Below are 16742 nucleotides of genomic sequence, written 5' to 3'. Positions count from 1 at the left end.
GTACTACACAAGGTAAAGATCTACCTGTAAACGGAGCAGTGCAGTAGATGTTGCTAATGGTCATTAAATAATTAACAGAGCAAAGTGCAATGTGCAATGACATTCATTATGAAAGTGGCTGATGCGACATAGAAATATAATATAAATATGCATCCGTAACAAATATAGTTCTAAAAAGAGAATGTGAAAATGTGAATGCCCAATCATGAGTAAAGTGTACTTGAACGTAAGTGAGGTTGGGGAAGTGTTAGTGTAAATAATAAATAAGTGGTTGATTAATGTCCATGTGGTGTGACTGGATTAAACTCAGTCGGCAGCAGCATCCCGTCCCCGATGGGAGGAGTTAGAGAGTCTGATGGCTCTCGGAATAAAGGATTTTCTGAGTCTGTCTGTTGTGCAGCTCTGTGACAGCAGTCTGCCGCTGAACACACTCCTCTGCTTCATAATGGTGGTGTGAAGTGGGTGACTATCAATGTTATGAAATAAGAATGCAAAATACAAACATATTAACATTTGCATGTTTCAGTATCTAAACATGGCAGTGCATTTTGGTTATATAAAAAAAGACTAAGATTATATATCAGATAGTGTATATATAAGCTTGAGGATGGTACTAGACTGACAGATATAGTTGTAATCTAAGCTGGAATCTGTTGATTTGTCCCATATTTGCTGTTATGCCACAGCAAGTGTGCATATTCATATTTATCTATCTGTATGAAATGTGCTGACATGCTCAGTGTGTGTGTTTCTGTGCAGGTTGTTGATATAAGTCAGGGGTAGGGGTGACCGAGGTGATGACAGAGGAGAAAAAAAGAACAACCCCCGTAATGAAGTGTGTGCCCTGGTGAAAGGGAGGGGTCAGTTCTGGAGGAGCAGTCGAAGTGGACGTGACAGCGAAAACAAAGCTGACAAACCAATTACCCTTCAATCAGACACAGCCGTCTGCGTGCGTCATCCCGTCATGTGTGATTCCGCCGTGCTCTCCTGTGATTCCTGTCAATTGATTGCACCGAATTTTTTTTGCAGCAAATTTTCTTTCTTTCCAGTCACTCGTTGTATTGAGCTTTCGAAATTGAGAACCAATGACGCGAGGCCAGGGTGCTCACAAACTCTGAACTTGTGATTGAATAAATAAAAGCAATAGGAAGACCTGCAGCCTGAGGAAAGACCACAAAATTAGAGAGATAATTGATGAAAGATTGATAAAAAATAGGGACAAAGAGAAGAAAGGGTTGAGGTTACAAAAGAAAGGTGACACTGTTTTGATAGTGTTTTGACAGTAGCTACTATACTATACTATCAACTGACTTATAGGAAATTGAATGGGTGTGGCCTGCTATTTCCAATTAATTTAGAAAAGGTTCATCTTTCAAAAGATATTGATATTGTCAACCGCGCCTGTCTCGCCTCGCCCAAACTCAGCTCTACCTGCGATTTCCAGTCACAAGACTACACTACCCAGAACACACCATTCAGTGACTCTCACAATCATGTGACACCTTCAGGAAGTTATTCACCTGAGTACTAGCACCTGGGGAGCCAGTTATAAAAGACTGCTCAGAACTTCAAAACGCAGTTTCAGTTTGTCCAGCATTACACCGCATTTCTCTTCTCTTTTATTTGTTTGACCTGTGTATTACCATTTTTTCTGCGTACCCCGACTCAGATTTTTCAGATTTTTGCTTGCCCTATTTTGCCTCTCTGCCTGTGTACTGAACTCTGGACTGTGTATTGCAGGGACAGATGTGTTTGAACTACAGTATAATAAATGATAAAAAAAAAATGAAATGCTTCTCTGGCGAGCTTTTGTTTACAATCCTCCCCTGTCTCTCTGTAGCCCTCGTCGAAACTTTAGTTTCTACCCGTTCTTCTGCTCCCTATCTCCATATATGGGCATTTTTTCCCAGCCTTGTCCCAATTCAATAGCCAGGGCAGCAGTAGTGTATTGGACCGCAACACTGATGACACGGGTTAAATCCTGCGTGAGGGGCGGTGTGTTTTTTTTTTGTTTTTTTTTTTTTCCTTTCTTTTTGGGTTTACCTGCTTTGAGATCAACTGTTCTGCAATTGGGTTCAACGACCCTCTGGGCTGGAGAGCCACTAGTCCGTAACACTCCATCCTATTACACTTAATTTTTCAAAACTGTTAAAAATAATTGATGAGCAAAAATATAGGGATGAAGAGAAGGAGGGGGTGAGTAAAAATGAAAGTTGACACTGTTTTATAACATTTTTCTATCAGCATAAAAAATGAAAATACATAAATATTAATCATTAATCAATACAAATAACTGAAAGGCAAACATACCAATATTAATTGATTGACGTCATAAAAATGATGCGTACTGTAATGGATGCAGAGTCTGACTCACGAGCTCATGAGCTGTTGTTGCATTCATTATACTCTATTTCAGACCGGTCATAGTGCAGATCTTAATGATGACCCAGATACACACTCTCACCAACACACACCACACACACACACATGCTCTTAGTATCATGACTAATCATATACCTCTTTTCAAGCCATTTTACCACTCCTGAGGTAATGATGTTTAGCGGCGCTCAGGCGGAAAAGAGTTACCGCCACTCACGCAGTAAAGCCACGGCCTGTTCATAGAAAGACGAGAGCGATTTCTGTCACACTGAGAGGATCAAACCTTTCTCTCTCTCTCTCTCTCTCTCTTGCCTTTAGCACGCTGTGATCAGATCTCATCAGGGTGTGCTGGGGGATGAAATCAGCTCTTGATGTGTTGTTGCTTTCTGTGTGTTCTCCCACTGCTGCCAGCTTCCTGTTCCCACTGTTACACTGCCAGACCTCAGTAATGGCCTCCGAGCGTAAATTACATCCACGTTTTTATATATATATTTATATATATACATATATCAATAGCATGTATAATTTTCCTGTTTCTTGGTTATTCAATCACTTTAAAGGATGCTTTCGCTGCACAATTTCATTAATTTCTTTTCACAGAACGTAATTCCCACATCAATAAAATATATCACATTAACACCTGGTTTTAGACCACAATAATTTATTGTCCCGACGGACAGTTCTGGTGGAAACAGGAGAGTTGAAGTGCACATTGAATTCTGCCGTGATTTGATCAGCCGTGGTTTTATGTTTTTTGGATACAATCCGGGTTAGCACCCGAACATCCCTTTCAGACATCTTCCTCTTACAGCGTCCACAGTTAATCCTGTTGGATAAGGTTGGTCCTTCTTGGTGGTATGCTGACATTACCCTGGATACCGTGGCTCTTGGTACATCACAAAGACTTGCTGTCTTGGTCACAGATGCGGCAGCAAGACGTGCACCAACAATTTGTCCTTTTTTGAACTCTGGGATGTCACACATAATGTTGTGTGCATTGCAATATTGTGAGCAAAACTGTGCTCTTACCCTGCTAATTGAACCTTCACACTCTGCCCTTACTAGTGCAATAATGTGCAATTAATGAAGATTGACCACCAGACTGCTCCAAAATGACAGGTGTGTCAGTTTCATTGTCCAACCCCTGTAGCAACACGCCAGATATTTACATGAACACACCTTCCTTCCAGACCACCACACCTATCAGTGTAGATTTGTTCCTAAACTCTATTTAATGCTATTTTAACTTGCGCTGTCATGTTTTTTTTTTCCAGTACTGTGCATATCTAACCCGGAGTGCCCTATGTGTGAGTGTGTTTGTATATGTGTGTGTGAGTGTATTGTGTGTGTGTGTGTGTATGTCAGTGGGGAATTAGCAGCCGTGCAAATGCTCTTTAACCTTATTCGAGTCTGTCCTCATTCAGACCTGACCTTTATTGGTAGCTTCACAACTAGCAGAGACTAGACTAACAGAGCATTGTTTATCCACTGCCATATGTGGTTAGCATCTGTGTGTGTGTGTATGTGTGTATGTTTGTGTGTGTATGTATAGCAGTGTGAGGCTGGTAATCAGCTGTTTTTCTCCTCATGGGCTGTTGTGTCATGACACTGGCTGGTATGGTGCACATATGGGAACAGCATGTTCTTTTCCTGAGCCTTATATTTTTTTTAGAAATAAATGGGGGATGCGAGAAAATAGGTCATTTGTTCACTTGCTTCAACTTGTAAAAAGCCAATTTTCTTTTTTTTTCTTCTTGAAGGATATTTGGGTGGGTTTATGTAAGAGAATAGCCATACACATATACATGTATCCATGTATGGGTATAGTGTATGGTGGAGACCACACAGTAGTACAGTATCTGTGTCTTTAAGGGAAGCTCCTGAGACATCAGCAGTATGTGGACGAGCATTGTCTTGTTGGAACACTGCACTGGTGAGTGCGTTCCAAAAAAGTTAGGGCCACTGGTTGTAGGTCCTCATTTTTCTTATAATATTGAGCTGTCAAAGTGCTTGTATTTAACATCAAAGGTAAGAAATAAAAAGTGCTTTACATAAACAGGGATAAAATACAAATAAATATAAATCACTAATCAATGAATGTGGAAAAACAGTAGCAAAAAAGCCAAAAAAAAAAATGCATTTGAAAATCATTAAACAATGCAAAATAATACAGTTAATTGTTAAAAAAGCAAGAGCATTAATTATGAAAATTCTAACTATGTGCAGACTACAAACATCTCCCTTCTGACACCAACTGAGAGGTTTACTCTCACTCTTAGAGCAGATCAGACTGAACACACACACAGCCCCTGTTGGCCCCAGCTGGGCCTTGTTGGACCGATTAAAAAAGACAAAAAAGATAATCAAACAGCTCCAGGTGATTCAAAATGCAGCAGCCAGGGTTCTCACTAAGAGTAAAAGAAGAGAGCACATCACCCCTATCCTTAATTCCCTACACTGGATACCAGTATGTTACAGAATAGACTTTAAACTACTGTTACTAGTCTATAAATGTCTTAATGGTGCAGGACCAGCATATTTATCTGATGTGCTCCAGCAATATGAGCCGAGCAGAACTCTCAGATCATCAGGAACTGGTCAGTTAGAGCTGCCTAAAGTAAAAACTAAACATGGAGAGGGAGCATTTAGCTACTATGATGCTGTTAAATGGAATAAATTGACAGAAAGCGTTAGAAAAGCCCCAACACTAGACACTTAATAAAAACAGGCTGAAATCTTCATGTTTGTTTAAGCCTTCAGCTCAGTTTAAAAAACACTGCAGCTCCTCACACTCTTATTCTGTAACATCATTTTAATCTAATTAATTTTGTTAATTTTCCTTCTTTTTTTAAATATAGTGTTTGAATTTATATGTTATATAAAATAATGTTTTATTCATTTTTTTTTTTCATTTTTACTGTTATTCTTTTACATGTTTTTTTATTTGACTTCTCTTTGTGTTTTCTCATTTGTAGCACTTGTCTTGCCTTGCCTTGCCTTATTTCAGTAGGTTGGTCACTCCTGGGAAGGATTACCAGTGTTACATTTTTTTCCATTAGTGAATAATAGCTCTCACTATGGTCTGTTGGAGTTTAAAAGCTTTAGAAATGACTTTGTGTTCATGCAGCTTTGCCATCAATCTGCAGGCGCTCAGAGGGAGCAAAATTGGCCTAGCTCTCTCCGGGAGGGTAGATGGCGCTCTCTCCCCACATCACTAAAGGGTGATGTTGATCAGCACGTGGCATCTGTGAGCTTATGTATCGGAACCAAGTCACTGCGCTTTCCTCTGAGCAAACTGTTATGCTACTCTGCAATGCTGCATCAGCAGCAGTTCAAAAAGAAGCGGTGGCTGACTTCACATGTATCGGAGGAGAAATAATGTTATAAAAAAAATAAAAAATCTTTATATCTTTATATCGGCACAATGTGTTTCTTGTTGTCAGACAGGTTTTGTTTAAATGATTTCTTGATTATACAGGTCTGGCAGTAATCAGGCCTGGTTGTGGATAGAGAAATGAAACTCAGCTTTCCAAAAAAAAAATGTAGTTAATCACAGTAAATTAATTTATGGGGGGCAATATCCTTTTGTATTTACTCAAATTATCTTTGTTTGTTCATTTAAAAAAATTTAAGTATGGTGTATGACAAAAAAAAAATTCCACACTTGGGAAAAAGGTAAAAAGCTGTCCTCTACTTTGAGTGAACATTTTCTGACACCTTTTCTTTCTTCTCCTCTTTCCCAAGTAATTACACACTCCGTTGCTGTTTCCCTTGCACACTGCCACCTCGAAAGATGTGAAGGAGACCCTTCAGCTGGACCCCATTATGGGTCAGAAAACAAACTGAGAAGCGTCATACTAATAAACAAATCTAGTCTGACTTTTCAGGCTCATTAGCTCTTGTTGTTGTTGGAGCTGTGATCGTGTTCCTCTGTGAGCTGACTGTGGGGTCTACTGTTCGGCGAAAGAAATAACCCATGTCACTTTCAGTTAGCATCATAGAATACACACAATGCCACCTTTCTGTGTGTGTGTGTACCTGTTGAGTGCTGAAAAGATTTGTACTTGAACTTAAAATGACACTGGAAGTGCCTTAATTTATTTTATTAGTTTTTTTTTTCAAGAACTTGCAAATACAATCCTAAAAATCCTAAAAACTGCAATTTTTGTCACCTAGCAGCAGATCTTTTTTTATAATAAAAGTCTTTATGTAAAGACATTAGGTATTTCTTAAATAAATGACCTTAAGAAACATATAACTTTAAAGGTTTCCTTTCGTTAGAATCCACTTTTTCCTGTTCTTTGAATAATACTATAGGTCTCTCTGAGTTGTATATGATGCTGCATATGAAACTGTTCAGCCTTTAGCCTCCTTTGTCTGCAGCAGCTAGTAAAAGAAAATCCTCAGAAATACGAGTTGATGGCCTTGGTTAACTAGCTGCTTACAGAGCAGTTCACAGAGCTAGTTACTGTTAGCTATCTTGTGTAAGTAACTATAGGTTTAAATCGGATCTCCGGTTGATTCTGCGTTTTACCGAGACCTTGAATATACACTAGGGAAGCACGGTTTGACGAGGCAGCTCAACTCGACAGAACACCGGTCAAAGCGGGAGCTGTTCGCGTCTGATTTTATGATATAGAGCGGAATCTGGAGCTTCAACGTGGTGAAACTGCTCAAGCAATGAATCACCAAGTCTGAGGTAAAGGATTAGTAGTCTGATCTTAAGCAAAGTTTAAGGGTTACCTTTATCTAGCACTCAGTGTTATATCTTTATATCTAAAGCTGTATCTCTGAAAACATTTTGTCCTTTGAGTTTTAGAGCTGTAAAATTGACTGTGGTGGAAGGCAGGTAGGCGTTCTCTGCTGCAGTGCTGTTAGCCAATTAGAGGTGATATATGTTTGCACGTATGAATATTCATGAGCAAAGAGCCAAAGCCTGTCTTTCTTCAGATACCAGAGACTAATTCAGTGATCTAAAGCAGGGCTAAATAGAAACACCTGAGCACTTTTTTTTTTTCACAAAAAAAGGGCTCACATTGCATTCATTCATACTAGACATTTTAAAATGAAATTTAAAAAAGATGAACATTTTTAAAAAATGAAAATTTTAAATAAATTTTATTTCCCAAAGGTCTTCTTTAGGCTTAGCCTTCTTCCTTAATCTTCACACCAAGTATTTCTCTTTAAATCACAGTTCTTGTGTAAGATGTTGTACACACACATTTCAGGCCTTTTTTAAGAGTATGAACCCTTTATAAATGAGGCCCCTATAACTGTCAGTAGTCAGAAAAAAAAGTTTTCTTTTTTTTTTACTCAGAAAGAAAGCTGTATTATGCTGGAGGTGTTGTCGCATAGAGGAAATCTTTGATTGCATAATTTCACAAAAAAGTCCATTAGCAATGAATTTCTTCTCATTTTAGATTCATGCCAAAGACCTCCTGGTCCAGTGGGTGTCTGTTGTTGTTTGTAAAAATGGACGTCCTTCAGCTGTGAACAGCCTCTCTAGCGTAAAACTGTCTTACTCACACTTCTTCTCAATTCCATCGTTTATCCTTTAATCTCTTACTTTTGCTGTTTGATCAATGTTCTAAAAGAAAAGCAACGAACACAACCAAGAAAATGTGCTGTAGCTTTCCGACTCTCTCTATCGGACCTAATGGCAGCTTTTCCCTGTTGTTTGAAAGCATCTCTAAAAAACACTACTCTCACTGAAACTTGCTTGCAAACAAACATGCTTACTACACACACACACATATAGTGAGAATATGTTTTAATAATGCCTAAATTATCTTTATTTATCTGTCGTATCAATTAATTAGTTTTTGTTTGCTTTCAGTTGAACACTTGACTGCATTAATGTGTGATAAGCTGTTTGCAGTGATATCTGATCTAATAAAAGTCAAGCTTAGTAGAGACTAAAACTGTCTGCAGACAGACATAAGTGGGTCTACTGAAATAAGGGCCTGTCATACATCTTGTTTGCTCTGGACTTTGGTCTGGAGGCCAACAGATCAGGTGTGAAAGGTGCCACAAACCACTGGACCTAATCTAGGTCAGACTGAAATATCAGTTTACCCATGGTTTGGATCATTTTTGGTAGGGGTGGTTCAGACTTTCAGAAGAACAGAATTAGAAGTTTGCTAGTATTGACCCACGACCTTAATTGGGCAGAGAAGAAGAAAAGAGGGGGAGCGAACTCAAAGTATTTGGGGTGGAGTTCGGGGCAGCTTTGCTGTAAAGCGTGAAGCCGAAGCCCCCTCTCACATGAAGAGAAACATGAGGAAAAATAATAAAATTAAAGAAGGAGGAAGATGGGGAGGAGGTGGGTGTGAGGTTGTTCAACGACCGGGTAGAGAGGAAGTAACGGTTTAAATAGGGAAGAAAGTGGGAGGAGTGAGGGGGTGGATCAACTCCCAAAACTAAGCTATAGTACATAGCTCCACTTAATGGTGGTGTTGTGCCAAGGGAGTCAGATTTGGTACAACACCTGGAAATCAACACTGAACTAAATTGACAACATTGTACAAACCAATCAGTGTCAATCATAAAAAGATGATGACAGGATGTAGTGAAGTTCTTTAGTGCATTTGCTAAACTGCAAAGTAAAACTAAAAATGAACTGGATATAATGTGTAAAATGTGCAGGCCCATTTGCAACAAGGCAGGCAAACCAATGAATTGCCCAGGGCCCCAAGCTGGCCTGTGGCCCCCAAACAAAGAAGTGGGTCTCCTTCCACTAGTTGCTGACAGTAGGCAGCCAGCTAGGTTGGGTAATTCCTGCAGCCGTAAAAATATAAAATGTCAGAAATCAAGAAGCTGAGTTATTAACGGGGGGCCAATTTTGCTTGGGGCCCCCAAATGTCTTAAAAAAGGACACTGACAATGTTAACAAACACACCAACCTTGATTTGGACTCAAAAAGAGCAAAAAGAGGAGATTCTAGTGTAAATTGACCTATTACTATCTACATTTGAACATGTGAAAAGGATGAATGTAGCATTCATTTACAATGCAGAACTTTTGTAAATAATAAAAAAATACTGAATTTAAGGTGTATCATAACTTGTGACTGGCACTGTATACAGACAGACAGACAGACATATAGATATGGGAAGTACAAGGGGTACAAAACTAGGGGTAGGAATTCATAAAAGAAATGGGATTGGCCCAAAGTGTCAGTCTACTCTAAGCAGTAAATAGTGCACACAGTTTATTGGAGCTGATAAGTACAAAGAAAGATTTCTCTCTGAAAAAATTCAAGCTGTCCCAATAATGTTGTTAGATTTCACTGCAAACCCCAGGATTTGTCCTCCGTTCTGATTCTTTTTGTTGTTGTTGTTGCTGCTTCATTTACAGCTCATTGCGATCACCGTGAGTCTATCATCAGCATGCTGTGCACTGCGTCAGTGTAAAACAGAAATGCATTCGTCAGTAAATTCACCAGACCATGAGTATCGCTAATGAATCTTGATATTATTGTAATGCTAACCTAATCTGTGTTGCAGTATAGCACCCAGGAGAGCCATTGAGCACAGATCAGAAGGTAATGAATGGAATGAGGGAATGAAGTGTAGCGTACTCACTCTTTATGCATGCTTTCCTGCCTAAGCCCCTTAGGATATGACTAATTAGTGCCACTAGTAAACATCATTCCATCAATCCTGAGGTGTGAGGAAGGTTGATTGCATGCATTAAGATAATCACATGGCCTTTGTATTGTGTTGTGTGTGTGTGTGTGTGTGTGTGTGTTTGTCTGTGTGAGTGTGAGCTGTTTAAATGAATTTGGTTATCAGAGATCAGACTGTGTATTTCAAACTCTAATTTGTAATTTTCTTTCATTTTAAAAAGACTCTTTTGGAAATTACATCTTCACTTTCATATTTACTGGGGCTGCACAATTTTGTGGCTTTGCAATATACAGCTCTGGAAAAAAAAAAAAGAGACCACTTAAAAATGATGGGTTTCTTTGATTTCACCAAATTGAAAATCTCTGGAATATAATCAATGATGAAGATAGATGAGCACAAGCCATCAAACCAAGCTGAACTGCTTGAATTTTTGCACCAGGAGTGACAAAGTTATCCAAAAGCAGTGTGTAAGACTGGTGGAGTAGAACATGCCAAGATGCATGAAAACTGTGATTAAAACCAGGGATATTCCACCAAATATTGATTTCTGAACTCTGTGTATCAACAATTTAAGTAAAATAAATGATACTGTGCTGATATAATTATCTTTATATAGATACAGATGATAACGTATAACGTATGTTATTTTTGTATCAAGCAAGTTGTAGAATGACATTTAATTTAATTAAATTTAATAAGCCTTACTTGTTTGCCACACAAGTGACTAAAATTACGATTACCACTATATTACCATAGTTTAACGTGTAGTTTCAATGTTTTATTGTCATTTTCTTCATAACAAGCATGAAAAAAATTACTACTAGTGTATCTTGGTGGCTAGCTAAATTTCCAGTTCCACCTTAAATGGTACCACAGACAGCAGAAGCTGCATCATTTAAGGTGGACTGGAAAAAAATAGATTGAAAAAAGCTCATTTTAGCTTCCCAACACAGAGGAATTAAGCCCCCCCTGAAGACAATACAGTTAAACCCTAAAGTTTAGATTTTTTAAGTTAATCAGCAGCTAGGTTGGGGAAGGGTTTAATGTGGACACAGGGTAATGTGGTTCAGCCTTGATCCGACCCAACTATTAAATATAATATTTTAATTTGAGCTAAACGGCTGTTCAGGTGCAGTTTAACCTGATATATTAACCAGATAATTACTGTACCATAGCTATGATAAAAAGCTATCTCTGCTGCTGCTTAGTGCTAAGCTGTTTTGACAAAGAACACAGAATGTGCAGCGTTCACTGCTTACGGCTGTGCCACGCCATTTACTGCAGGATTTCCAATTGAAAACACTGTGTTTAAAAGCGCAGTAGTGAGTTTTCTGTGTTCAGCTTCACAAATGTACGCGCTGCTCTAGAACGTTTATACCAGACAGCTCTGAACAATCATTGGACCATAAAATGTGCTTGCGTGGTTTATTGGTGCGATTACGTTTGTGCCTGTGTGAAAATAAACCAAACAGGAAAGGACGAAAACCCTTGAAACAAACACATCGACTGATAAAGGGCAGAGAAACCAACTGCCAATCCATCCATTTCACCATTTCACCACGGGCTGATGCTGTTCACCCACTGTATTCCACATTGAACACACATTACTGATGAATATCACATGACACAGGCTCCGCGCTCTGGGAACATTTCACTAATGTGACTGGCACTCTGTCCTCGTGCTTCTACTACTCGTGTAATTAAGGGGCTGGCGTGTGCGGCTCTGTTTTAAAGCCCGGTCTCGCCCCCCGGCTCCTTTTAAGTCTGGAGAGAACAGGATAATTGGGTTCATCCCAAACACAAGGCCTGACCTACAATTTCCACAGAGGCAAATTGATAAAACAGACGAATTTGGGAGAAAATAGAGTTTGAGTGTGAGGGTGTGTATGTATGTGTGTGTGTGTGTGTGTGTGAGAGGGTGGGGGTGGTCCATCAACTGAGCGAGCAAGCAAAAGAAAGAGAGAGAGAGAGAGAGAGAGTGAATGAAAAAGGATGATAAGAAACAGATTGATGAAGAGGGTGCGAATAAAAGGAAGCTGATTCAATGAACAACAAAAAAAGCGATTCTTCTCCCAGGCCTCTCCCAGAATGCACTGTTGAATATGCAGATTCATTCCATCAAAAGACAGAATAAGACATCCTAACAGATCCTTCCGAGAAGAACGAGTGTTAATGTTAAGCGTAATTTTCAGCTCCATGAATTGTACCATTTATTCCATATGGCACTCATTACCACCATTACCACAGCGGCTTTAATCTCATCTAAGCTTCTGTCAGACACTGATGAGCTGACATGAAGCATTAATAGGCATTAATAGGTGGACGTCCACCGCAGTCGCTGCTTTAAAAGACATTTGTGTCTCCGGGCCTCATTTGGTACATCTGTCTCAGTAGAATGTGTAGTACAGATAGATAATGATGTCTTATTTACCTCTTTAACTCTTGCACTTCCTCTATTGGAACGGTCCTGATGAGAGCCAGTTTCATCATAATGTTTTAGATGGTCTTTGCGAATGCACTTGAGGATGCTTTTAAAGCTCTTTATTAAATGAAGGTCTTAATAATGCCCTTCATTGCTTAAATTATTATTTTTTCTTTACTTAGTTAGTGAGTAGTTTCTGCAATAATATGAATTAAAATATTACTCAAATAGGACTATTTACTGTATTATACTAACTCGACCTCTTCACAGCTTATAACTAATTCTCTCAAATACATTAAGAGGAAAAGAAATTCAAGTAATTAACTCATAAACTTTGTTTAAGAGAAATACTATATATGCTGCTCAACGAAGGTAATGCACTTTTCTACAAACCCAGCTTTTATATCCCCTTTATAGATAATAAAAATTTAAGATACGATGCCAGCCTTCTCCTTAAAAAATAAACTAGAAAAGTTGTATGTTTATATGAGAACTTCTAAATGTACAGTCATATGAAAAAGTTTGGGCACCCCTTTTAATCTTAATCATTTTTAGTTGTAAATATTTAGGTGTTTGCAACAGCAATTTCAGTTTGATATATCTAATAACTGATGGACACAGTAATATTTCAGGATTGAAATGAGGTTTATTGTACAGAAACAGAAAATGTGCAATATGCATTCAACCAAAATTTGACCGGTGCAAAAGTATGGGCACCCTTATCATTTTATTGATTTGAATACTCCTAACTACTTTTTACTGACTTACTGAAATTGGTTTGGTAACTTCATTGAGCTTTGAACTTCATAGCCAGGTGTATCCAATCATGATAAAAGGTATTTAAGGTGGCCAATTGCAAGTTGTTCTCCTATTTGAATCTCCTCTGAAGAGTGGCATCATGGGCTCATCAGAACAACTCTCAAATGATCTAAAAACAAAGATTGTTCAACATAGTTGTTCAGGGGAAGGATACAAAAAGTTGTCTCAGAGATTTAACCTGTCAGTTTCCACTGTGAGGAACATAGTAAGGAAATGGAAGACCACAGGGACAGTTCTTGTTAAGCCCAGAAGTGGCAGGCCAAGAAAAATATCAGAAAGGCAGAGAAGAAGAATGGTGAGAACAGTCAAGGACAATCCACAGACCACCTCCAAAGAGCTGCAGCATCATCTTGCTGCAGATGGTGTCACTGTGCATCGGTCAACAATACAGCGCACTTTGCACAAAGAGAAGCTATATGGGAGAGTGATGCGAAAGAAGCCATTTCTGCAAGCACGCCACAAACAGATTCACCTGAGGTATGCAAAAGCACACAATAAACCTAATTTCAATCATTTCTATCAGTTATTAGATATATCAAACTGAAATGGCTGTTGCAAACACCCAAATATTTAAAACTAAAAATGATTAAGATAAATGGGGTGCCCAAACTTTTTCATATGACTGTATCTTCAAGTTTAAAACTGAATCTACAGCTCAGAAAAAAAATAAGAGAGCACTTAAAAATGACGAGTTTCTTTAATTTTACCAAACTAAACTGCTTGAATTGTTGCATCAGGAGTATCATAAAGTTATCCAAAATCAGTGTGTAAGACTGGTGGAGGAGAACATGCCAAGATGCATACTAACTGTGATTAAAATAAGTATGAACTTTTTTTCTTTGCATTATTTGAGGTCTGAAAACATTTTATGCACATAAATGCTCTAAATGACAATATTTCTATTTGGAATTTGGAAAAAAATGTTAACTGTAGTTTGTAGAATAAAACAACAATGTTCATTTTACTCAAACATATACCTATAAATACCAAAATCAGAGAAACTGATTCAGAAAATGAAGTGGTCTCTTAATTCTTTCCAAAGCTTACCTCTTAAAATGTATAAAACAAGTACTTATATAAAAAGAAACTGTACAGAAATGTACAAAATACATCCTCACATAAATGTTTCTCAACCATGTGAAAAATATGTTTTTTTTCCAGCTTTTATATTCAACAATAACTAGATGCAGAAAATTATTTCTAACTAATTTTCAACATTTCTTTCAACAAAAACTTTTCTATTTTTTTTTATCCCCAAATAAATGTCATCTTTAAGATCTTTGAGCTCTTTGGTGCACTCAGACAGTTGGTGGGTCCAAATAGTTTGCTGAGTTTATAAACTCCCAGTCAGCTTCTCAATGAACAATAACACCATCGTTCCTGCGGCTCCATCAGTAGTCATGGAAACTATCTTCTCCAGCAGCACATTCATTTTGTTCTTTGTCACACTGGAAATGTGTTCACTCCTGTTGATTTCACAGGTAGCAACACCGATATAGTTTTATTATACTGTATAAATGTTTCAACTTGTAGATTATTTTTTTACATTTGCATTTAACCATGTCCACCTTGCCCTTGTTAACAACATGAAAACACGAGTCCATGAGTAACAACCAATACTTTGACCATAAATCTAGACCAAACATTCAATTCATGATTTGGAATAAGCCTGATAAAATATCTAATCCAGCTGCCAAATCAATGTATAATCCTACAGGACTTGAAAGCTGACATTTGTATTTGAATCTGTGCTTTGTATATTTAAATTAAAATTACCTGATATATATATATATATATATATATATATATATATATATATATATATATATATATATATATATATATATATATATGGTGTTAAATGGTGCAATTCATACATTTTTTATTTTAACAATGCTTTTTTGTGTGTTTAGAAAAAAGTATAAACCAATGCAGACAAGTGCAGGAGCTCCAGTTTGTGCACTGCTCTGGCCAGTACTGTGTGATTCTAAACTTTTATTTTATGATAACAGTGTGATGTTTTTATTTTGCTGTTGTGATTATCCCAACAAAGCTTTACATAAAATAAAAAATAGCATTAGAAAACGTAAGCCTAAATCACAGGCCATTTTCTCTCTATAAATAAATTATAAATAAACATTTTTTTTTTCAAATTTTTCCCATTTTCTCCCCAATTTACATGGCCAATTACCCAACTCCCTCATTAGGACTCCACCCTATCACTAGTAATGCCCCAACACACCAGGAGGGTGAAGACAAACACACGCTTCCTCTGCTACATGTGAAGCCAGCCACCGCTTCTTTTCAAGCTGCTGCTGATGCAGCATTGCCAAGCAGCGAGCGCGCTCGGAGGAAAGCCAGCAACTCGGTTCTGGTACATCAGCTCACAGACGCCCTGTGCTGTGGACATCATCCTTTTAGTGATGTAACAATTTTGCTCCCTCTGAGCCTTTTCACACCCTGCATCAGTGCTGTTAAAATACTGTTGGAGTTTAGGAATATATTAACGCAGATGGACGTGGTGGTCTGGAAGTGAGGTGTGTTCAGGTACATTTCTGGCGGATTTTTATCTTGGCAGCGGGAAATACAGGTGCGCCACTGACTGATTAAAACCCTGCCCAGCTGCCCAATTCTTTCTTAGTCATCCAGGAGTGTCGTGTGCATTGTGTGCCCTTAGCATGCGAACACCCACGCACCTTACACACCCTGCAATTCACAAATCCAGCTTTAACATCAATAATAAACAGAATAAAAAATAAAATAATATTGCTGTTCTCTTAAATGAGCTGCTGGTGTACCTTCACAGTGTAAAAGCACCGGTCAGTATCTTCTGCTGAGACGCACTTAGCGCTGCACTGTTAACATACGAACGTGCCAAAGTCAGAGCTCCCCTGGCTCTTAAAGGGAATGACAACTGGCACACTGATTGGTTTATTTCCCGTTACATTACTCAAAACACACCACCCCCATCAATTTAAAGAATTAGTTAATGCCTTTTGTGCGTTTTGATCTGTGCAAGGCATATTTTTTCTGCCCTCATGATACCAAAAACACACCGACACGCCCTAAATCCAGATGTACAATGTGCACCTGACTTGTGCACTATAGATTGCTAAAATAGGGCACAAAATGTTCTCAATGGTAATTCTCTTCTACTGTTTGGTTCAGGCGGTTCTCTCAGAGCTGGTTCTTTCAGCAAAAATGGAAGACATGGGTGCATCTTTTAATGCACCGCCAGTAGCCTGCTTGTAGCTTGTTTGGTAGAAGCCACTTCAGGATCTAAGAGATAGTTGTAAGTGCCAGCCTGACAACAGCATGAAAACATACTGAAAAACCTGACCGAACTCATGAACCCACAGGTTGTTTCACAACCAAACTCAACAGTATATAGCTGGTTCATTTTCAAAAGTTCACTGTGTCTGAATCATCCATTCAACTGCATTTTTTTTTAGAACAAAGCATCAGGAAAGTTCAGAAATGCAACAGGCTGATGG

This window comes from Astyanax mexicanus, chromosome 13, assembly GCF_023375975.1.
Source record: "Astyanax mexicanus isolate ESR-SI-001 chromosome 13, AstMex3_surface, whole genome shotgun sequence".
Lineage (NCBI taxonomy): Eukaryota > Metazoa > Chordata > Actinopteri > Characiformes > Acestrorhamphidae > Astyanax > Astyanax mexicanus.
The sequence above is the reverse complement of the archived record's forward strand: the minus strand, read 5'-3'. Positions refer to the sequence as shown.